The following is a 25,195-nucleotide window of genomic DNA, read 5'->3' as shown; positions in this document are numbered from 1 at the left end:
GACATCCAAAAACAAAGTAAAACAAAGTGATCACCATAAAGTGTGGGTCCCACACTTTATTAGAATCGCACTTTTTTGGATATCTCAGCCATTTCAAACCAATTTTCATCAAATAAATGTTGAATTCCTCATGGAATTACATGCTCTTTCATATTTTATAAGAGGTTTCCTAATATCTCACCAAAAAATGTTATAAACCTGAAATTAGGTCTCAACCAAAACTATACGATCCCTGGTGGTCATGAACCGAATGTGTTTATAGAGTGTGCTAAATTTCAACTTCATCTAATAATTCCTTTATTGTAGTTACTCAAGAGATGTTCATGTTTTTTTTTTTTTTTTTTTGTTCCGTTCGTCGAGCAAAGCGCAGCTTGGTAACATTATCAAAGTACTTGAATGGACCCTAAACTTCAAAACCACTTATCTCAGTAAGCAATATTCCAGGGTGTGTACATTATTTCCTTTATTTAGATAGATTAGGAAAGTCCATTTGTACTGGGTTATACATCATTTTAAAGTTCGGAGTCGGCTCTTTAAGAATCTGCCCTTAACTAGAAATTCATGTTCGGCGACTTTTTGTTGGTTTTGTGATGCAGGGTCACATACATGCTTTTTCTATGGATAACATTGTTTGACTTGACAGTATCTGGTAGAAGGCCAAACGAGTTCTCACATTGTCATGTTATGTCTTCACGACTCTGACAATAGTTTTGGTACTAATAAAAACTTTCATGACAATCATCCCGTCTATTCTTTTGGATGAAATGTAATACTCTCAACTTTTGATGCTGAATACAGAGGGACGTGCAGTATTACTCATCACAAAAATGGAATCCATCTAAGTCCCTTACTGCCCAAGGAGTCAGAACAATTCATTTCAAAACAGAAATACTGTATACTTTCAGTTATTACACAGTAAATTACCGTTTAGATGAGATTGTCTCTGCGATACCTCGGTTCGCATTGCAGAAGAAAATCTCACGTTGCCATTTTATGATTGGTCACGCATAACTAAGAGCGTACTGTTTAGGGTTGCTCTGTTGTACCTGACGCCTTGCAAAGTGTAACAGATTTTTTCACGTCAAAAAGAAATAAAAAATGGAAAACAGGAATACCCTTGAGAGGGGAGGTTCTGACAATAGGTTGTATCATCACTCACCAATTCTCGGATGTTTTCTGTCAAGCTTGGGAGCATGTCTCGCTTTCCTTCCAAATCTCAACGTTGGACAGAAATCCGACATAAAGGAGACAACATACGCTGTGGTAACAGCGGTATACTGTGTTGCTGTGTTTTGCATGCAGCTGCTTATGCTACACTTCGTTCGCAATCGTGAGAACTTTCACAAGAGTCAAGTCGTCCTCTGGCCTAAAAGATGTCATGAATGTGCCCGAGTTCTTTGCATGCTATCACAGAATGCAAATTCTTCATCAGATCTCAACGTTCACCACCAACCGCCAACACCGTCTCCTACATCATCTGGTCAAAGTCACGAATCTTCAGTAAATTGGGAGAGTGACGTAGATGCAGACGCAGACGCAGATTCAAAGTCACATACAACTTCAACCAGACCCAACGAGAACACTGCTCCTCTATCAAGCAATCATAACTTGGATTCATCGCTTTCTGATACAGATGAATCCACAACATCAAACATCACTGGGTTAAGTTTGCAGAGTTGTTTGAAGAATGCATTTGTACTCTTTTGCCTACTTTCATTTGTGGGTCTGCAATTTCTCCTGGTTGGGCAGGCTGTTTGTCTTGTCCTTCGGAGCGGCAATACCTTTTCTCTGAGTGTAAAAGAAGTATCCGATCTGTTAGAATGGATTTCTATTCCCCTCGCAATGAAATTGGCTGCAAATTACTACGACGCCGTTTTTGTCTCAACTACACGGAACAGTGCTACTCTTGCACTGTTCTTGTCAGTTTGTATTTGGCTGTGCGTCTCTCAATTCAAAGGCCCAATTTCCAAGCTAATGGAGTGTCCTCACAGCAAAGTAGGTCGGCCCTGTGACCTAAACGGAACATTTGGAGGTATTGTCGAAAAATCACAAACGATAATGACTCCAATCTACACCCAGTCTCTGGTAATCGCAGTGGCAATTCTGTGGCAGATGTGTACATCATTAAGAGCTACCTTGCCACCTTCCCTTGGCCAACATCACTTTGAAACTCGTCAGACACAAAATGTTCGATCATTGCTCCAGTCTATTGCTCATCATAGCCACATGTACATCAGATATGTCTTTATGCTGCGGAAACTGAACAAGGATAACCGCCTCATATCTAAACGAATGGGAGGATGCAGTGGGCTCCAGGAATACATCTACAAGACTTGGACTCTGTCGCTTGTGATATCTGGCTGCAACCTGATTCTTGCCTTCCTTGTATCGTCGCTAGGTTTCCAGTACTTACATGAAAACTATGTGATGCAGAGCGTCGATATTGTGTTATTCTTTCCTTTGGTCTTACTCTTGGTTCATGAACGGTACATGGCGACCAGGCAGCAACCCCGAGAAATTTACTTGAAACCCATTTCCACTGTGTACCTGGAGGGACACGATGTTCTTCTTCTCCTCTGCTCATGCGGGATTTTCTGCACATGTATTTTCCGTGAGTCAGCAGCGATTGGACTTCTCTTCAGTGATGAATACGTAGAAGAACACGGCATCTCACGTCCGACCTACAGCATCATCTACTCGCTCTACAGCACCGTATGGATATGGCTGACTACTACTTTCCTCCTTCGTGTACAGCGGAAGGTGATCAGGTCTATCACGGAGGTCAAATTGGTTCTAGCTTGCCTTGTTTACATCATAACCATCAACATCAATGAGTGGATAAACCTAAATTTCATTTCTATTGAGCGTGATGTGGAAGCCCATTTCTTTTCCAAGAAAACTGAAGAGATTGCAAGGACATTGCTTACGCCGTTCTCATTCCTGTTTTACTCCTGCGGCGCAATAATAGCCTATGAATCTTACAGAGTAATCTTAAAAGAAGCCCTGGATAATAAACGTACCTTGAGTCCACAATCGGTGGGTGAACATACTTAGGTCTGATTGACTTTTGTGATTGTATGGTTTTGCTTGTATGTGTGTGTGCTTAAACATTATATAGACTTCAATGTGTTTAACCTTTTTCAGGTAATGATGTTTTATTGCCTTGTCTCCTGGACAACAAATAACCTTTAAAACAAATCAATAATCAAAAACAATTCGGGGCGTCGATGCGTTTTGACGATTGGGGGGGGGGGGGATAACTGGGGGGGGGGGGATCGGACAGGGGTATCTCCCTCCCACGCGTCAAGCTGGGATATTTTGCAATTTCAGATCTGAAATTTAGAGATCTGGTGCACTTTTTATAAATATTTGATGTAAAAAAAAAGAACGTTGAATATTTAGAGGAATGTGAACGGCTAAATAGCAAAGTTTTTTTTTTTTCCCCCGCCGTATGCCCCCTTTTCTCAGTCAATGGAAGTGAGAGGGGAGGGTAAGGGAGGGGGTTACTCCCTTCGACACGACGGTAAGCGTTTTACATGTTTCGTATTGAATTGCAACAACCTGATGTATTTTATCTGGATTATTAATTTGAAAAAGCCTCAATCCCTAAAATGTACTAGGTGAATGGAATGGGAACGATAAAGCAAGGGAGGATCCCCCTCCCATTGGAGGAAGCTTTTAGAATGGAATTTAGGGATCTGGAGCACATCTTTCATGTAATATCGGAAAAAAAATAGCAATCACAAAAGTATACTAAGTCTGTTAAGGAAGACCAAGCGGAAGAATTGATGTGGGATTTTAATCCACCTTATACACGACGGAGCTTTCGCATATTTATGACTGTTTGCAATTTAACGACCTGTCCACACATTTAGTAGAATATTTGGACAATTGCCAATCTCCAGAGTGTAGCTTTTAACAATAGTCCAAGCATAGAGGGGAGCCTAGAGGGAGAGGGTACTTTGGAGGTGTTATTCCTTACCAACCCCTGAAATCTGAAAATATCTCCTATGCGCATTTTTGATGGAGTATTTGGGAAATCATCAATCAGTCTACTTAATCTTTGGAGGGAAACCGAGCGAGGGGAGGGCTAGTTAGAAGGGAATATTCCCCCTATCGGTGACATGACATTTGCTCCTGTGACAGCTGCCCCGATCTTATTTTCTCCAAGGACTTAGGGTTAGGGTTGGGGTTGTGATAGGATTCTTAGTTTAGCTTGATGTGATGATTAGGGCTAGGGTTTAGGGTTATGCATACAAGTGAAATTTATGTTTGACTTAGCGTGCAGGATATTCCATGGGAGCAATTGTCGCAGTAACAACGGTCATGACCCCAGCCCCCCCCCCCCCCCCCCATCGACACCACCACATGGGGAGACTAATTATGCATTTTTGGAATGGTAGTGACAGATCTGTTGCACACTATTGATGAAATATTCGGAATTCGTTTATCTCGCCATTGAAATTCAACGATCTGGTGCAAGCTTTGGGTGAATTTTTTTAATTACCTCAAGAATCGGGGGGGGGGGGGACATACATCTGCCCCCCCCCCTTTACAATAAATGTTTCGTTTAAATAATTGCTAACACTGGTTGAAAAGGCTGTGCGTATTATTGAAGCATTTGGATTTGCATGACATAACTTCTAAATGAACAAAATTATAATAGTCGCATGCACACAGACAAAATAACGGGATAATGATCACTATCATACTCTTGAGATTATTTTTGAGAATGTGACATAATTATATGCTCTACGTAGATTAAAATAATGTATCAAAACGTACGTTGCATGACCTTGTTAGTAGAAATAAAGTTATATCCAATTTAAAATAAGTGCACAAATAATTAAACAAAATTAAAGACAGACTTTGAGGGGAAAGTCTTCAAACCGGATCTTGTGGCAGAGATGTATAGAGAGCAGCGGTTTGAAGATTAAGAATGAAGTAGAGCCAAAAGTAGCCAGTTAAGATTCGAATGTGTTTGCATGATCTTTCGTAAGATATAATTTCAAAGTTATTTTTTTTTTAATTTCGAACGATAATTTTATTTCGCCATTTCGAGTTCGAAAATGTATTCGTCTTGCTTTAGTAGTAATTTCTGCAATAATCTACAGATTATAGATGTCAAAAATTAGTAAACTTCATGTTAACTTTTTACTCACATTGTTACAAAAACATAACTCTGCATGTTTATCTTTTTAATGAACTTTGACGATATACATGTAGCTTGATAGCAGCAATACCTACGTCCAGAAAAAAACAGACAATTCGCAAAACATACGCAAAATATATAGGTTGTGATGCGTCCTTGTTCTTGCGCAATAGAGTAAAAGAAGGATTTTGAAATATAATGAAGCCTGAGAAACTTCTTCCAATTACATGAATCTTTATTATGTTTCCACTTACATAGTGCACATTCAAATTCTTAACCATATCGATGCATATGGAAAGACACATTATTATGAATATCCGCTCACCATCATGTTAAGAACGTAATCTTAAATTGTCGCCTAATTATTCCAGGCCTACATTTGCAGCAGCTTATAGCAAGCATTCTGAAATATTTTGTTATCAAATTCTAGTAGCTCTGTTTAATTTGTAATACTCTAAAATATGTATTGCGTAGTAGCATTTGATGAAAGTGGGTTTTGAAGTGGGCGAGATATCCAAAACAAAGTGGTCCTAATAAAAGGTGGGACTCACCATTAGGATTACTTTGTTTAAATTTGTTTGTTTGTATGTTTGTTTGTTTTTTGATGTCTCATCTATTTCAAAATCAATTTTTATCAAATAAAATTTTAATTGCCGGTAGAATCGTATTTGCTCTTTAATATTTCTTATAAGTTGTTTTATTATTATCTCAAAAAAAAAATTTAAACCTGAATTCACATCTCAGCCAGTACTGTACCCTCCATTTAAGCACACAGTCACTTTTGAAGACTTCAATAAACTCGTGTATAATATCATACTGATCATGTTCTTATTGTAAATACTATTTTTCCACAGCAAACGAACACAAACTGTGACGTTCTGTAATATGAATTCTATTTTTTTTTTGCTACACAAACACTCCACACTTTTGCACTATGTACCACTATACATTTTTTTTCCTTCAGCTCGCTGAATTGTGACTGATAAATTATACAGTCACATGTCACATCATTCATGTCAACCCTGAAGAAGACGTATGTATGCGTCGAAAATTTGGTTTGAATAAATAGCACTGTTGGACTGAAATTACTACCCTACTTCGTCATCTTTTCTCTTATATACATACATAATTTTATTAATATTATTGCCGTATCGTTTAATTCTTATTTCTCAGGCCATACTCGTTTGCAGCTATCAGCTAATGATAATGGTCTCCTGCATCTGCTACACTTTAATTTGCTTGATATTCTCTTGAACTGCAGACAGGTAAATTCTTACAGTTGTAATATGCATAAAATGATAATTCTTCGTCTCAATTTTGTATCCAGAAAAATAATACATGTACTGTGCATTTTTTTTCAACCCTTTACGTGTTTCCAAGTATTCCCGCTGTTCGATTGAATAATATTGTTTGATAACTCCGGTCAAGTAACTTTGTAAATATTTTTGCAAGAAAAAAGAATGCAGCAGTAAAATGAAATACATGAAATAAGACATCATACCTTAGGTTGATTGTATTGTCATTAGTAGTGACGATAAACGTGACTACTAGTGTGGTAGTGTTATAAATCATAAATTCTCTCCTTATGCTCCCTACATCTATCTTTAGCATCCCCTCACTCTATTTTTCTTTTTATCTCCTCTTTCTCTCTCTCTGTTTCTATGTCTCTATACTTCTATCTCTCTTCTATACCTCTCTTTATATATATATATATATATATATATATATATATATATATATATATATAGTGTGTGTGTGTGTGTGTGTGTGTGTCTTTATCTATCAATCGATCTGTTTATCTCTCCATTTATCTATCCATCTACCTCTCTACTTTACTATGTATTGCTCCATCTATCTCCCTAACTTCCTATATGTCTCTGTCTATACCTCCCTATGTTCATCTCCCCCCCCCCCCTCCCGAATGTTGAGCCACTGATTTCCAACATTGGGCAAATTTGCATGGGTCTGTGGTTTGAAGAAGTACTACGAGGACTACTTTGAATTCAACCAACTTTATTCAAAAGAAAAATATGTTTGATATAATTGGGATCATTCTATTCTACTTATTCTTCAATCACTGCTGGGTACAGATTACAGACATTGACAGATTGTTACTATTTTAATGACTAACATAGTCATGTTTACAGTGCTATTTCTGCAGGTCCCGTGGCTACTTATGCAGCACTGTTTTCAGTACTGGCTACTACTAGGAGTACTACGAGTGCTATAGCCCATAAATATATTTGATCGAGCCCCTTTCACAATCGGTCAGCAATCAAATCAAATCAAATCAAATCAAATCAAATTAAATCTGAAGTCCATCGTTACCAATGATCGTTTTCTTAATTCGATACACATAGTCGTTGACAGGCGCTACATATTCGTTGGTTTTGAGTGTACCCCGACGGGCAATAGATGAAGATTAAATCAAAAATTTATTTCATTTTTCAACAAAAACATATACATTTCACTTTTCTTTGGTAACAGAGAAAAGGCAAACAAAACTTTGTGAAATGAAAAGAGTATACAATAATTATGGAACATTATACTAATTATTGTAAACATTGTCGATTCAATCTGGCCATGCACGTCTCCTCATGCCACCGGGTTCTTAATAAAGCGAGGTGAGGCACATCCAGTTAGAAAGCACCGAGTGGCTGGCTACTCGGTTGCGCCCCCCCCCCCCCACCCTTTGTCTCGCCGTTCTCCACAGTGATAAACTATAGTCTCAATCAAGTCGCGTGGTCTTCAATATAAACCTGAGTCATGAGGCCTGACAAAAGGCTTGTGTTCAACGAAACCATTAATGACAACATCTCAATCACTGCTCTGGATATGTTTCCAGAATTCTTCCTTAATCGACTACTAAACAGAATGCAGATATGCTCTTATCTATGCTCATCATTGTTTAACTTGTAGGGCCTTAATATCAGTGTCTGGAAGAAGGCCAAATGGGTTCCTTTATGATATAAAAAGAATTATCAATAAGTCTTTCATGCCTATAGGGATATCAGCTTTAGTACCAATAAAAACTCTCATAAAGAGTTCTCATGTATTGTTGGAATGGCTTTTAACGTTTGATAACGGATACAAAGTGACTGGCGTTATTACTCATTATCAAATATTTAACGATATCAAATGAAATTAGTCTGGGTGCCTCGACATCCAAAGAATTAAAACTTTCCCTATGTCTCTGGTATTGTATCTTACCAGAATTACTGTATTTTCAATTATTGCCTTGCTAATTGCCGGTAACCTGAGATTGACTCTCTGACACCTCACATCCTATTGAAAAACGAATTCTTACATCACATTTAAAGATTTGCCTTACAACACTGGCAGCATAGTGTGCAGTTTACTCATTTGTGGCTGGCACCATTTAAAAACTCTTCAAAGTCAATACTTTCTTCACGATAAAAAAAAGGATATAGGATGGAAAGCAGGAATGTCCCGCAGGGTACTGACCCTAGACTGTGCCATCACTCATCAATTCTGGGATGTTTTCTGTCAAGTTTGGGAGCATGTCTGGCTTTCCTTCCAAATCTACCCTCCAATGTTGGACAGATATCTGACATAAAAGAGATAACATACGCTGTGGTAACAGCGTGTCAGGAGAGAAAAAAAAATATTTTTGAATTTTGTCAGTGAAGTAAAATCGATGTAAGGGTGGGATTTCACGGAGCACGCGAACGACTTGCGAAGGACGCGAATGACAAAATCCAACATTCGGAAAAGTCTTTCTCCGAATGTTTTCCGACAATGAAGCCGAAAACTATTCTTGCGCAATTTGTGCGAAGTTTCCACGACGTATGTGCGAATGTCGTGTGTATCATTGCTCAAGTACAGCTGCATGCTACGTACACGAAGAACACGCGACGGAAATGCGAACAACGAAAAATTTTCAATAATCATGGGAGAAAATGTACCCAAGGAGAGGTGGAAGCTGTCTTGAGTTGAATTCTTTTCTTTCCTCTACTAGTATTTCTCCTTTCTTTTTCTCTCATTTCTCTATCGTGTGCTTGCCTATATATTTTTTTTTTTTTTTTTGCTAGGACATATCTCCACTAGTAAAGCATTTGATCTTTTTTTTTCTTTTTTTTTTTGCAGTTCCTCCAACACATAATCTCTATAGTTCAAATGAAATTGTACATACTTTAGATTATTTTTAAGTGTATTCTGCGATTTTTTTTTTTGGTATATCAAACATTTATTTCTCTTTGCTAGTCTTTCTTTTGTTTTTGATACTATAGTTGTTCATAATTGTTTAATGTTTAGATGTATGCTACGATTTTTATTTGTAGAAAACGTATAGGTCATATATCCCCCAAACGTGCGCTAAACGTTCGCGAGAATGTCTCAAAAGGTACGCGAACAGTTTGCGATTACGTCGTAAAATGATGGGAAAAACTTCGCAGATTTCGCGTAACATACGCGAGACATTCTCCAAAGTTTCGGAGTCTGTTTGGGGTTACACGAACATTTTGCGAACATCGCGCGTGTCTTGCGAAGGTCTTGCGCATATGACGAGGCTTTAAAGACACTTTCGAGAACAATTCACGAGCAAATCACGACCAAGTGTGCGGAAAAGGTTCGCAAAAAATTCCAAACTTTTTTGAAATTCTCGCCGAAGTAAAAACGACATTCGCGAACAATTGACGACGCTTCCGAACCCTCACGTTCGTTTGGCGATCTTTTGCAGACTAAAATACGAATGCTGGATTTTGCCATTCGCGTCCTTCGCAAATCGTTCGCGTGCTCCGTGAAATCCCACCCTACGGGTGGGATTTCACGGAAAAAAAAAGTTTGAAATTTTCTGCGAACCTTTCGTATGAAATGAGACAAAGCGAAAGTTAAAGAAATAGCATGGCAACAGCTTGCCTGGTTTGCAGTATTGTGTATGAACTCAGACTATAGAAATTGAGTGGCTAGGGACATTCTCTAGCTCAGTCGAGTCTCAGCTAGGTCAGTGTCACTAGGGTGTTGGTTGTAGTTTATTGTCCACAAGTTCATGAGTAGAGATGTTATGTAACCAGTGGTGTATCTAGGGGGGGGGGGGGCAAGGGGGGCACGTACCCCGGGCGCCACTCCTTGGGGGCGCAAAAAAAAAAACGAAAAAAAAAAAGAAGAAGAAGAAGAAAAAAAGAAGAAAAGGAGAAGAAGAAGAAGAAGAAAAAAAAAACTCACCCGGAAGGGGGGAGGGAGAATGGTAGGGGGGGGGGGGGCAGAAAACCAAATCAAACAAGATAAAAACAAAACATGATGATGACGCGGACAAAATATTCGGCTCGCTCGCTGCGCTCGCTCGCCAAAATTTATATAAAAAGAACGTAAAAACCAAACGTGATGATGACAAAATGACAGTGTCTATTGTGTTCACACATGTCATTTTATATTTAGCAGGCAAAATGTTTCACGGAGCAGCGGCTGCAATTTCGTTCTGAAGCGATCGCCAATTGGATCAAAAGAAGGCGCCAACGGTTTCGTACATACGGGGGGGGGGGGGGCGCAAAAACCTGAATCAAACAAGATAACAACAAAACGTAATGATGACGCGGAAATATACAAATTTCGGCTCACTCGCTCGTACTAATTTAGAGTATTTTTTTTTCAAGTCCTCATTTTGTTGGTATAAATCGTTATCTATAAGGCCGTCACTATATCTTGATTAGAATTGTAAGATTTAATAAGCAAAAAATGACAAGAGTTTCATGATTTGTAAGCTGAAATACAAAAATTTTCGGCTCGCTCGCTGCGCTCGCTCGCCAAAATTTGTATAAAAAAGAGACGAAGATAAGAACAAAACGTGACGATGACGCGGACAAAATGATAGTGTCTATTGTGTTCACACATGTCATTTTATATTTAGCAGGAAAAATGTTACACGGAGCAGCGACTGCAATTTCATTCGTTCTGAAGCGATCGCCGATTGGATCAAAAGAGGACGCCAACGGTTTCGACCATACATTACGGGGAGGGGGGCGCAAAAAAAAAAAATCAAAAAAGATAAGAAAAAACGTAATGATGACGCAGAAATATACAAATTTCGGCTCACTCGCTCGTTCTAATTGAGAGTATTTTTTCAAGTCCTCAGTTTGTTGGTATAAATCGTTATCTATAAGGTCGTCACTGTAATTGTGAGATTTAATAAGCAAAAAATGACAAGAATTCCATGTTTTATAAGCTGAAATACAAAAATTTTCGGCTCGCTCGCTGCGCTCGCTCGCCAAAATTTATATAAAAAAAGATAAGAACAATACGTGATGATGACGAGGACATATAAAGATTTCAGCTCACTCGCGCGCTCTAATTTAGAGTATTTTTCAAAGTCCTAAGTTTTTTTGTATAAATCGTTATCTATTGTAAGGCCGTCACTATATCTTGATTAGAATTGTAAGATTTGTGGGGTGTTGCAAGAAAGTTGCAATCAATTGCAAATAATTGCTAATTTTGAAACAACCATTCTGATTGGCTCAGGGTCTGCCCTATTAAGAAGACATGCATGCAACAATGATTTTGATTGGCCAGTGACAATCAGTTGCAAGTTGCAATTGATTGCAACTTTCTTGCAACACCCCTTTGGTAAGCAAAAAATGACAAGAATTCCATGTTTTGTAACCTGAAATACAAAAATTTTCAAAATTCATTACATTTAAATCACCCTCAAAAGATCCCTCTTAAGTGCTTGAAAAAGCATCATGTGGACTTTGTTTAAAGTCCCTACCGGGATGGTGTTGGGGTTGAACACTTTTTCAGAAATTAGGGGCGCAATTTTCGTGCTTGCCCCGGGCGCCGTTTTCCCTAGATACGCCACTGTATGTAACAGCAGTCTAGACGATGGCTAGACGTATTGTGTAGAGTTTCAATAGGGCTATATTCAAGCATGCTGATTTGGTGATTCCTTTAGTGTAGGAAAGACATGCAAAGGCAAGTGTATGGGAGTGTAAGGGACTTTAGTGTTAATCTCTATGGCTAGAGGAGCTAATAAAAAGCTGATGATTGTAGGGGATCGAGGAGAAACACTTTAATCAGACATCCAGTATAGATCTCCGCTTAGGCAGTCGTTTTCTACGTCGGTGCGATGCGAGCTCCAGCTGCCGATATAAACTGAACTTTGACAATTATTATCCGAACTTTGGTACGGAGCTCAATCTCCATTTTCCTGTTCGCCGTCGGACATCGCGGGTCAAGACATGAGTCTGCGTGGTAGCAGTGGTGACTAGTGAAGCCGAGGAGCTGAGAGGACCGCCGATAGGGTAGCATCTAGCTGAGTGGCCAAGTCAAGGGGTGCTTCCAAGAGACAAGCCAAGCGACTGTACCGAGGTCGACGACGAGGGTATCGGGCATCGATGACGACTGAGCCAAGCTGAGGGATCACCGGTTCAGGTCATCCAAGATAACCCAAGGGTCACATACATGCTCTCTATATGGATAACATTATTGTTTAACTTGACAATATCTGGGAGAAGGCCAAATGAGTTCTCACATTGTCATGTTTTACATCTTCAAGACTCTGACAATAGTTTCAGTACTAATAAAAACTTTTATGAAATATATCCCGTCTATTCTCTTGGATGAAATATAATACTTTCAACTTTTGATGCTGAATGTAGAGTGACTTGCGTTATTACTCATTATAGAATATGAAATAATGAAATCAATCTCAGACCCTTATTGTCCAAGTAGTCAGAACAATTCATTTCAAAACAGAAATACTGTATGCTTTCAGTTACTACACAATCAATTGTCGTTTAGGTGAGATTGTCTCTGCGATACCTCGGATCACATTGCAGAACACAATCTTGCATTGCCATTAATGATTGGTCACGCATAACTAAGAGCGTACGGTTTAGGGTTGCTCTGTTGTACCTGGCACCTTTCAAAGTGTAACAGATTTATTTACGTCAAAGAGAAATAAAAAATGGAAAACAGGAATACCATTGAGAGGGGAGGTTCTGACAATAGGTTGTATCATCACTCATCAATTCTCGGATGTTTTCTGTCAAGCTTGGGAGCATGTCTCGCTTTCCTTCCGAATCTCCCGTCCGACGTTGGACAGAAATCCGATATAAAGGAGACAACATACGCTGTGGTAACAGCGGTATACTGTGTTGCTGTGTTTTGTATGCAGCTGCTTCTGCTACATTATGTTCGAAATCGTGAGAACTTTCACCAGAGTCAACTCGTCCTCTGGCCTGAAAGATGTCATGAATGTGCCCGAGTTCTTGGCATGCTATCACAGAATGCGAATTCTTCCGCAGATGCCGACGTCCACCACCAACCCCCGACGCCATCTTCTCCATCATCCGGCCAAATTCAGGAATCTTCTGTAAATTGGGACAGTGACGCTGATTTAGACGCAGACACAGATTGGTACAAGTCAAATACTTCCAACAGACCTAAAGAGAACACTGCTCCTCTATCAAGCAATCATAACTTGGATTCATCCCTTTCTGATACGGATGAAGACACGACATCAAACATCACTGGGTTGAGTTTGCACAGCTGTTTGAAGAATGCGTTTGTACTCTTTTGCCTGCTTTCATTTGTGGGTCTGCAATTTCTCCTTGTTGGGCAGGCTGTTTGTCTTGTCCTTCGGAGCGGCAATACCTTTTCTCTGAGTGTAAAAGAAGTATCCGATCTGTTACAGTTGATTTCTATTCCCCTCGCAATGAAGTTGGCTGCTAATTACTACGATGCCGTTTTTGTCTCAACTAGACGGAACAGTGCTACTCTTGCACTGTTCTTGTCAGTTGGTATTTGGCTGTGCGTCTCTCAATTCAGAAGCCCAATTTCCCAGCTAATGAAGTGTCCTCACAGCAAAGTAGGTCAGCCCTGTAACTTGAACGGAACACTTGGAACGATCGTTGATAAATCTCAGACGTTCATGACTCCAATCTACACGCAGTCTTTGGTAATCGTTGTGGCAATTCTGTGGCAGATGTGTACATCACTAACACCTAGGGGCTCCCTACGACCTTCTCTTGGCCAACATCACTTTGAAACTAGTCAATCACAAAATGTTCGATCATTGCTTCAGTCTGTTGGACATCGCAGCATCCTGTACTTGAGATATGTGTTTCTGCCGCGTCGACTATTGAAGGAGGATGACCAGCGCATGTTCCCACGAGTGCAAGGAACCAGTGGTCTACAAGAGTACATCTACAAGACCTGGACTCTGTCGGTTGTGATATCTGGCTGCTACTTTATTCTCGCCTTTCTTGCATCGTCTGTTTACACAAAAGAAAACTATGTGATGCAGAGCCTGGATATGGCGTTGTTCTTTCCTTTGGTCCTACGCTTAGTTCATGAACGTTACATGACGACGACAAAACAACCTCGGGAAATTCACGTGAAACCCATTTCTAACACGTATTTGGAAGGACATGATATTCTCCTTCTCCTTTGCTCCTGCGGACTTTTCTGCATGAGTATTTTCCGTGTGTCAGCGGCGATTGGTCTTCTTTTCAGTGATGTATACGTAGAAAAATACGGCGTCTCACGTCCAACGTATAGCATTATCTACTCGCTCTTCAGCACTCTGTGGATATGGTTGACTACTACTTTTCTCCTTCGTGTTCAGCGGCAAGTCACAAAGTCTATCGCCGAAGTCAAGATGGTTATATCCTGCCTTATTTACATCATAACGATCAACGTTACCGAGTGGATAAGCCTGAATTTCATTTCCGTGGAACCAGACGTCGAAGCCCATTTCTTTTGCAAGAAAACTGAAGAGATCATTAGGATTTTGCTAAATCCATTCTTAATCCTCTTCTTCTCGTTTGGAGCAATAATAGCCTACGAATCTTACAGAGCTATTTTTAAAGAAGCCATGGCTATCAAGAAAGTACCTTAAGTACACTGGTAATGCATGACTAAAGTCACATCTTTGTGCCTGATGTGATTGTAGGATGTGTTTGCAAGTGTGTGCAAGAAAAAAAAAATGGTTATTGGAATTTCTATCTATGTCCTTAGCTGTTTTTAAATATTACACTGTTTCAATTTTCGCCTTGTGTCCTAGGCAAAAAATTGCCCTAAAACAATGTAAAAGGTGACATCATTAGTTGCCAAGAATGATACATGTAAGATAGATAATCAAGTATAGTAAATACGTATAATTTGGGCCACGTCTTTTGGCATCATAGATCCAAACGCAATTTTCGTAATGATGTTTAAGAATTATAAAGCAACAGAATATTTTCACCAAAAAAAAAAAGAATGACAGCCCCGGAAGAGGAGAAACTCTTCAAAGCAACTCTTGAGGTAAATAAGTTCGGAGTAAACATTTCGGTTAAGACGTGAAGAGGTTTGTCGCTGACGAAGAATCAAGCAGAGTCACGAGTGGTCAGTGAAAATGGAAATGAAAATGAAAATGAAATGAAATGAAATGAAAAGAAATGAAATGAAACAAAATGAAAAGAAATGAAAATTAGAAAATGTATGAATAATGCTATTTGAGATACGAGTTTTCGAAGTTTGTATGGGATTCAAATGATGTTCATACGCTGTTCATGTATATGACGCACGTTTTATGTCCAAAATGTACGATACCTTCTTTTGTAGTGATTTATGTAGCAATGTACATGATGTATATGCCAATGATAATTCAACTTCCTGTTACTTTTAAACACACTTGGAATTTGGTAGATAACTCTGGTTTTTTTTTTCTTTTTTTAATGAGCTATCACGAAATGGCTCAGGTAGCCCTACCAACATTCAGAAAGAAACTAAATCTTAGCGAAAAATATATATGTCGAACAAAAGGTAGTGGTGCATCCATGATTAAGCAGAACTCATGAGAGAATAATACGGATTGTAGCTTTAATCAAGGTTGAGAAAATGTGTTTGAATACCCAATCCAGTGATACGAGCGTTTCCACTGATGGGGTATATACTGTAAAGACCTATATAATCTTACTAAAAGTTGCATGTATGTCTTTAATAATCTTGCAGTAAATATGTTAATAAATGTAAATATCTTCATATTATGTTCACATCTTCTCAGACTTTACTCACACCATAAAAAGAAAGGACTTGGGGTCCGATTTATGATGAGTACGTGATGTTTATGGACGATGATAGATACGATTTATGTGATGATAGGATGTGGTGTGTCAATACTGTATGAGAAATTTGAAATGCAGTCTATGATTTAAAAAAAAAATGAATAAGGTGTTAACTGAATAAAAAAAAAGTTAAAAAGTAAGAATGGCAAAATATGAGGGGCTGAGTTTAAAAATAAGGAGGGGTAAGGAGAAGAGATGGTGTGTCTACGGGGAGAGGGGTATAGGTGACAAGATAGAAAAAAAAACAGATGGAGAAAATGGAGAGAGGGGGGGGGGGAGAGCGAGCTAGAAAGAGGCAGAAAGAAGAAGAAAATGGGCATGAGACCAAATGGCAACACTATAAGACAGAAATGTATGTGTAAAAATCAAATATACTGTATCATAAATTGTTTTGGTATACGTATTTTGTGTGTGTGTGTGTGTGTGTGTGCGTGTGTGGGTTTGTGTCTGTAATTGCTGAGTACATTTTTGTTCTAGGTAACGGTTATATATTTGTATTACTTTGTATTACTTTATGTGAAAATAAAACTATTTTAATTTGAATTCAAATATGAATTTGAATATTTACATGCTATTCCGTAATAGTTTTTTTTTTTTTTCAAATAAGCTGTCTTGAGAGTGTTATGTTTATGTTTATGTTTATTTATTTATTTTATTTTTTTGGTCTTTATAAAATAGCCCATTTTTTTTCTTGTGCATGGTAGTATGGTCTGCAATACTTGGACTCTGTCGTCTGTGATGTCTAGCTGCAACATGACCTTTGCCTTCCTTGCATCGTGGCTAGGTTTCCAGTACTTATGCGTACATGAAAACTATGTATTGCAGAACGTCGATACTGCGTTATTTCTTCCGGCGTTGGTTTGTCTGTTTGCAAAATACACGTAACTCAAAATGTTGTGAATAGATTTGCATGAAACTTGCAGAAAAATTCGACGACACAAGGAACAGATGATTATTTTGTGGTGGCGATCCAGGAATTTATATTGATTTTTGAAGGATTCTTTTTAAAATCTTTTGGCGTTTAAGGTCAAAGAACTTGGGAGTTCTAGTTGCGCGTACTGGAGGTCGTATACATACGCTCACTAAAACACGTGCTCTGCTGATGACGTAAACAAAAGGCTTCTATATAAATGGGAAATTGCATGCGTGTTTTGTTAAAATGAGTTGCTGGCTTTGCGGAGGTCTGCTCTCGAAGAGCGCTTTTCTAGTTCTTTTCTAGAACGGGCTTTTCTGTAAATGTATTTTTCGTGTGTCGGCAGTGATTAAACTTCTTTTCAGTGATGCGTGTGTGTAGAAGAAGACGGTATTTCAAGTCCGACCAACGGGATTATTCATCTTCTCGCTCTTCAGCACTGTGTTCATATGGCTGACTACTGCTATCCTAAAAAAAAAAAAAGAAAAAAAAAAACTCTATCAGAGAGTTCAAGTTGGTTCTAGCCTGCCTTTTATTCATGCACAGTGTACATCATAACCATCAACATCAACAAGTGGATGACGCTTAATTTCATTTCTGTGGAGCATGACGTCGAAACAAATTTCTTTTGCGAGAAAACTGAGCGCATTGTGAGGACATTACTTACGCCGTTCTTAATCCTTATTTATTTATTTATTTATTTTTACTCGTACTGAGCATAGCTTAAATATACGAATCTTACAAAGCGATCTTTAAAGAAGCCCTGGCGAAAACGGTTCTTTAAGTATATGCAGGTGGTGCATGAATAAATTCACTTCTGTGTGACTGTTTTGATTGTTATGTTTCTGCGTGTGTGTGTGTGTGTGCATGTGTGCGTGTAAAAAAAAAAATCAGTTGGTATCAATCATGTCAATCGTGTTTTTAAATATGATATTGTGTTTTCATTTTCGGTTGTAATAGACAAAAGTAATTATGTGTAAATAAAAATCGTAAAAGGGATGGTACAGTTATGGTCGAGATAGGGATTAAGGTTTTAACTTCTTGGGAGATTATTAGAAACCACTTGTATGAAATATTGAATAACATGCAATTCTAAGAGTCATAAGTTGATTTAATGAAAATCGGATTTGAAATGGCTGAGATATCAAAAAAGAAAGAAAAAATAGATCCTTGAAGGTGGGTCCCACGTTTCGCTAAGACCTCTTTAAGAACAAAGAAGCTTTGGTTGAAAGAGTTCTGCATAGTGATGGATCCAAGCGCATTTTCTATAACCATGTATATATAGACAAAGCAAGCGTGACTTAGAATACAAATATTATAAAAATAAGTTCAGGGGATAACGAATTTAAGCCAGCTCTTTTAAGATGACGAAGAATCAAAAAGAGGTACCTATGGCCAGTGAAAGTATGAAAACGTTTGAAAAATCAATCATTTTTTTTTTTTTTTGGGGGGGGGGGATAAAGCTTTGAAGTAATCTAAATTATAATCTTATAACGCCCTTCCAAGTTCGAAAAATGTACGTATCCCCTTGTAATTAACGCAGCAATGATTATCTACAAATTGTGTACGTCAAACATAAGACAATTTCTTGCTAATTTTTTTCTACGCACGCGGTTTTCCTATGATAATCTCTGAATTTTCTCTTCCAATAAGCGTCGACGCGTTGCCTTAGCAGCCGTACCTATATCCAGCGAAACTTACTGACCATTTGCGAAGATATATGTACAAAACAACTAGAAACTTGTGCACCTGTAATCTTTTTATAAAGTTTAATCAGGCTGAGTAGGAGAAACTTACGCTTATCACACGAATTAGTCAATGACATGAGTGTCTGCACTGACGGTTTTTTATATAAATTAAAGTTCAAATTTATTTCATATTTCCATTTTCTCAATGATGAGATTACAAAATTATTGATAACAAAACAAGAATACAAAATATATATACAATCATGTCTTTTGATTGTAGAAGAAAAAGAAGAGAAAATATACTTGACACAAATGTACATGGTCATATCGTGTGAAAATGTCACTAGTAAGTATAAAAAATATGATGGGGCCTACACATAAAAGCTTTAAAGCTTGTAATACTGTAGGTTCCCGAGTTCATAGGCATATAATTTTACACGGAGAACGGATATGTTTGTCTTGACCAACTAAAATTACACCAGTACAAAAAAAAAAAAAAAAATCGATGAGTAATAAACTAATGAACCACATAGATATCGCACAAACCAGACTGCATACAAATCTCGCAGTGTTTGAAAAACAAAAATGCTATATTACTAAAAGATGTATCGGTATTATACCATGAAATAACTTGAATAACTTGGTGCTGCGGACAAGGACAAAAGACTGGGAGCATAAAAAGTTTGCTAAAAGCTTGGTAGTGTGTATCCACTAAGTAATAACTGTTTTAATTTGCGTTTGAAGGTGAATAAAGATTAGGAAGAAGTGATATCTGGAGGGAGATCATTCCAATATCTGGGTCCAGTAAATATAATTGTTTTCTTTGCAAAAATAGTGCGAGTACGGGGAAGGTGATAGGCGTCACTCTGGCGAGTGGGATAACAGTGGCTAGAGCGATTTCTTTTGAACATGTGGATAAAAACAGATGGTAATTCATTAGTTGTTAGTTTATACATGAAAATTCCGAGATTGTAATAAAATAGGTCTGAAATTTTCAGAATTCTGTTTTGATGGAAAAAACAATTGGTATGAGCAAAATATCTGGCGTGGTTTATGATTCTTATTGCACGCTTTTGAATACGGAGAAGGGAATCTAGTAATGAGTGAATTGCATTTCCCCACGCCAAAATTCCATAATTAAGGTGTGGAGATATTAAACAAGAATATATACTCTGCAAAATATAAACAGGAAAGAAATGTTTGAGCTTATTCAAAATTCCAATATTTCCAGACAAAATTTTACTTACGAAATTAACATGAGTTTTCCAGGATAATTCTTGGTCAATCCAAAGCCCTAAAAACTTTGTGTTATAAACCTGCTTTAAACATAAATCATTTATTTTGATATCATATGGAACAGCATTCAAAGAATTACTGAATACCATATAATGAGTTTTTGTTCAAGGATAATTTGTTCGCATAAATCCAGGATTGCACGGACCTGAGCTCAGTATTCATCATATTTATTAATGCATCAGGGTCTCGGTGTGAAAAAAACAAGTTTGTGTCATCGGCAAAACAAATGAATGACAAAATTTGCGATGATTTTGGAAGATCGTTTATGTATAAGATAGATAAAAGTGGGCCCAAGAGGGAGCCCTGCGGGACTCCACATGAAATAGGCTTTAATTGCGAATCATGGCTACTGATATTAACAAATTGCTTTCTTTCTGTTAAATAACTCTTAAACCATTCTAAGGGGTCCCGCGGATTCCATAGTGACACAATTTATTAAAACAAGATTTCGTGATCTATCGTGTCGAAAGCTTTAGAAAAATCAAGAAAAACTCCAATTGTATGTTCAAAACTATCTATAGCATGAGCTACCTTGTCTATAAAAGTAAGTAAAGCATGGGTTGTGTTGTAATGTTTTCTAAAACCAAACTTAGAATCCGACAGAGTGTTATGATTTGTGAGAAATTTTAATAATCTTGTGTAAACCACCCTTTCAAGAATTTTAGAAATTGAAGTCAACAAAGAAATTGGTCGGTAATTATTCACCAAATCTTTCTGTCCCTTCTTAAAGATAGGGACAACTTTTGCGACCTTCATCTTATTGGGGACTTTGCCATTAAATAAGGATTGATTGAAAATGTATGTAAGAGGAGTAATGATTTCGCTTAAAACATTTTTCAAAAGAAAATTTGTGATTCCATCATATCCTGAACTTTTTTTATCGTTCAAATTCTTAATAATATCTATAATTAATAACACCTAAAATTTTTAATTTTAGCAATATTGTTCCTAATGTGTCATTATTTTGTATACTATTGGAAAGGCCATTCTTTTCCAAAAGAATGACACAAAGCTCTTTAATTTCAGGTAATGCTTTACGATTTTAGGCCTATTTTTGTCAACCCTTGCAATTTTCAAAATGTGATCATTTTGCACTCTCAGAGATACAGAAACCAGTGAGAATTCGGCTTACCGTAGAACCAGTAGCATTCGCAATGTGCGGAATGTGGGGCGGACAGTGTTATTGTCGTCAGGTCGTCTCATTCACAATGGTAACGGACAATGACAGCCACATTCCACACATTGTGAACGTTAATGCTTCTATGGCAAGCCGAATTATCGCTGATTTCGGTGTCTCTGAGAGTGCAAAATGATCACATTTTGAAAATTGCAAGGGTTGACAAAAATGGTCCTAAAACCATGATGCATTAACCAAAATTAAAGAACTTGGTGTCATTCTTTTGGAAAAGAATGGCCTTTCCAATAGTATACAAAATAATGACACATTAGGAACAATATTGCTAAAATTAAAAATCTTAGATGTTCCGTTCTTTTTGGGCCACCCTGTATGAGGCCAGAATTGCACTGAACAGTTCAAAGAAGCGAATGCCAGAACAAGCAGACAACAAATAATTGGGGGTGAACGAAAACACCGTAGAAACACATTTATGCATACACAATGATAACAGTTTGCAGAGGGTAGGAGGCAAATTACATAGAGGAGTCAGAAGCACCGGGGTGACACGATTTTGCATAAAATTGATAAAGCTCCCGTCACACTAGAGCGGATCGAGCCGACGAATGCCCAGCGGATCCGAAAATTTGGACATACGCTCACATCCGTTGCTCGTCGTTCGTGACCCGCTTGACGTTCGTTGTATCCGTTAGCTGTTCGCAGAGATTTGCAGAGATCCGTCGGAGCAAAATTTTGATTTTGGACATGTCCAAAATCTTGAGCGGATGACGAACGGAATGACAATCCGCTCTGTGTTCGCTTAGCATCCGCTGATTGAAAGTTTTGGTCGCTCTGCATTCGTTTCTCATTCGTCCGCCGTTCGTCCAAATTCGCCCAGCAAATGTGCACAGCAACACACGTTAATCAAACGTAGATAAAAAAATAGATATTCATATATAGCACGTATAATAATAATAATGATAATTATAATAATAAGAAAAAAAGGGTCTTATTTGCCCAGGGTATAGCCTCTTCAGTGTTGTCACTGCTCTACCAGAGGGCCCTGCCATTATTATTACCCCAGCGTTGCCAGGTACCCATTTATACACCTGGGTCGAGAAGAACATCGTGGGTAAAAAAATCTTGTCCAAGGATGTAAGCGCGAGGCGGGATTCGAACCCGGGTCCTCTGTTCGGGAGTCGGATCCACTATGCCACAGCCCCCCCCCCCCCCCACATGACATTTCATTATACGTATTCTGACATTAAGTAATAAGAGAACATTATTCTAAACCACTGCTATAAAAGTCAACGTGTAGTAAATGGGAATCTCTGAATGGAAATTGGGAATTGTGAAAGTTCGACTCCAGTTGGAGGCACCAGACGCAATGGAGGATGTTGGACTACCAACATCATCGTCACGTGATCATCAGAAGGAAGTACACTTTTTAGGGGAATCTTGAATGAGTGACATCAGGAGTACTTGGTGGTTACTTCGGCTTCCTTCTTTTTGGGGCCATTTTCACAGTCACAACTATCTAAAAAAAGAAGATCACTTCAAAATCTTCGAGTGATCCCTGAGGTCACTCCAAAAATTAGTGAAAATGAACATTTTCACCCCTAAGTCACTCCAATTTCACTCGAAACTCACTCTTTTTTTTTGTTATTTACTCCTTCATGAGTGAACAATTTCACTCTTCTTTTTTTAGAGAGACAACATTACTTGACACTGTCACTGCTCAAAATAATTTGGTAAAGTGTGCGTCATCCGAGATCCGTCACGTGATTGCCGCTGTATCGCTCTGCATGTTGGGCATTCGCTGCTCATTCGCTTTGTCCACTCAGCATCCGTTGGATGGACTGTACGCATTCGCTTTCGTTCGTTACTTTATCCGCTTGTTACACGGTCAGCATATGCTCATCATACGTCAGGCGAACGTTAGAAAACCACATTTTGCTTGCGAATTCGAGCGGATACGAGCGTATCTGGACTTTGCCAAATTTTGCCCATCCGTTAGGCATTCGCTGATTTATACGCTGTAGTGTAACGGGGCCTTAACAAATGACTGAGAGGAGTCGGAAGTACCATGGTAACACGTCTTTGCATATACAATAACGAATAGCTGAGAACAGGTAGTGAATTGATTTGCGAGGTCAAAAAGACCGGAATAATGCATTGTTGGATACACAAGGATGACAGATTACTGAAAGCTGATGACAAATTAATAGCGGTCAAGAGCTCCGGCATGACACATTTTTGCATACACAATAGGAGGTTCATTAACACTGTTATGTAAATTTTTGTGAATTTCGCCAGGAGAGAAAGCACAGTGAGCGTGCATAGAACAATGTAAAAAGGTATACTGAGTACTGGTTCTTTACATAGTTGATATGGTAATACAGTTTTCTGTTTAAATCTGAACATACAAGTGGTTATACGTACGTTCATAAGTATGCACTTGGCACAATTGTGAAAAATCAAATTGTTAATACATCCATGTAAGACAGATTTTGATGTTGCGTACATGGAATGTATGTCAAGGCAAAATGCAAACACTGCTGAGCACAAAACAAAATCTAAGTTGAAATGAAAATCAATCGCTGTGTCGTGTGCGTACTTTAAGCACACAGAAAGATACATAATCAATAAAACATTACTTTCATACATGTCTTCTTTGGACCGTTTTCTCCAGATGTTACCCGCAGCCACCCCTCCCTCCCTCACCCTTGAAAAATCCCTTTGCAATCAAAATACAAAGAACATTCCAATTTACTTCTTTTCTCATTACGTATATGTTATAATTTTGTTATCATTTTCATGGCATTGTGAAGGAAAAAGACAAAAGGTTATGATAGTTTCAGTCATAACAAGTACAGACTATTTCATGTCGGATATACTATAATCAAAGATTGCGATAAAAAAGCATATCACATTTTACTTTTTTTTTTCTCCAATAGCCGAGTATTGGGACATAATGGGAAAAAAATAGAGGAATTAACCCGTTCCGTACGGGAACCTGGTAGCCTGTACATTAAGACTATGGGCATTTCAGAATTCAGTATGGAACGGGTTGAGACACATTCTTCCTACCAGTAAACAGACCACATCTGTTGAACAGTAAATTGGATCATTACTTTTCAATCACATAGTTTAAACGTGTTATGAAGTCAGAGGTTAAGTTTCAGCCGTAGCATAGTACAAGCTATCTCGTGCTGGATATGGTAGTCTAAGATTACGAGAAAAACAATTTTCCATTTGCCGAATATTAGAGCAGATGTAGAAGAAAGAAAGAAAATGTAGAGGAAGACGCTTACTTCCAATCAATATATATACCAAATCTGTTGGACAGTAAACTTCCAAGTTCGATCATTGCCATTCAATCCCATAAACGTATAATGAGCGCACTGTTTATACTTAAATTCGATTCAACCAAAATGAATAATTGACTGTGTGAGCCGCGGCATCGGCCTCATACACTTAGTATAATTATTGTTGAGTGCTATGTTTGAATAACATGACTTATGTTTGAATAACACGACACAAAAAAAAAAGAAGGGAAAGGAACGAACACAACTCGTGGTAGCTATTTGAAGTTTGCGAGTGGTGCTACATCAGTGAGAATACATTTACGTAGTTGGCAAAAGGATTCGGAATTGTAACTCAGAGGTGATAACAATAATAATGGGTAATAACGAGTACTTTAGAAGAAAGAAACACTGATGTACATAGTAACTGATAAGAGCTTTGATGCCTGATGGGTACTATAGCTTACCAATCAAGTCGCAAGAGGTATTTTAACTTTTAAATTATATATAAATGTCATCAATGCATGGCAGACATACCGTAATGGATGGCAGACATACCGTAAAATATGTCATTGATGTTCATTTCTGAAGATATCTTTATTTGCCACACAATTATAATAGGGCTATATACATATGGATGAGATATGCAAGTGTTCTGTAAAAT

The sequence above is a fragment of the Diadema setosum genome, chromosome 10 (assembly GCF_964275005.1).
Source record: "Diadema setosum chromosome 10, eeDiaSeto1, whole genome shotgun sequence".
NCBI classification, from domain to species: domain Eukaryota; kingdom Metazoa; phylum Echinodermata; class Echinoidea; order Diadematoida; family Diadematidae; genus Diadema; species Diadema setosum.
Note: the sequence above shows the minus strand (reverse complement) of the source record.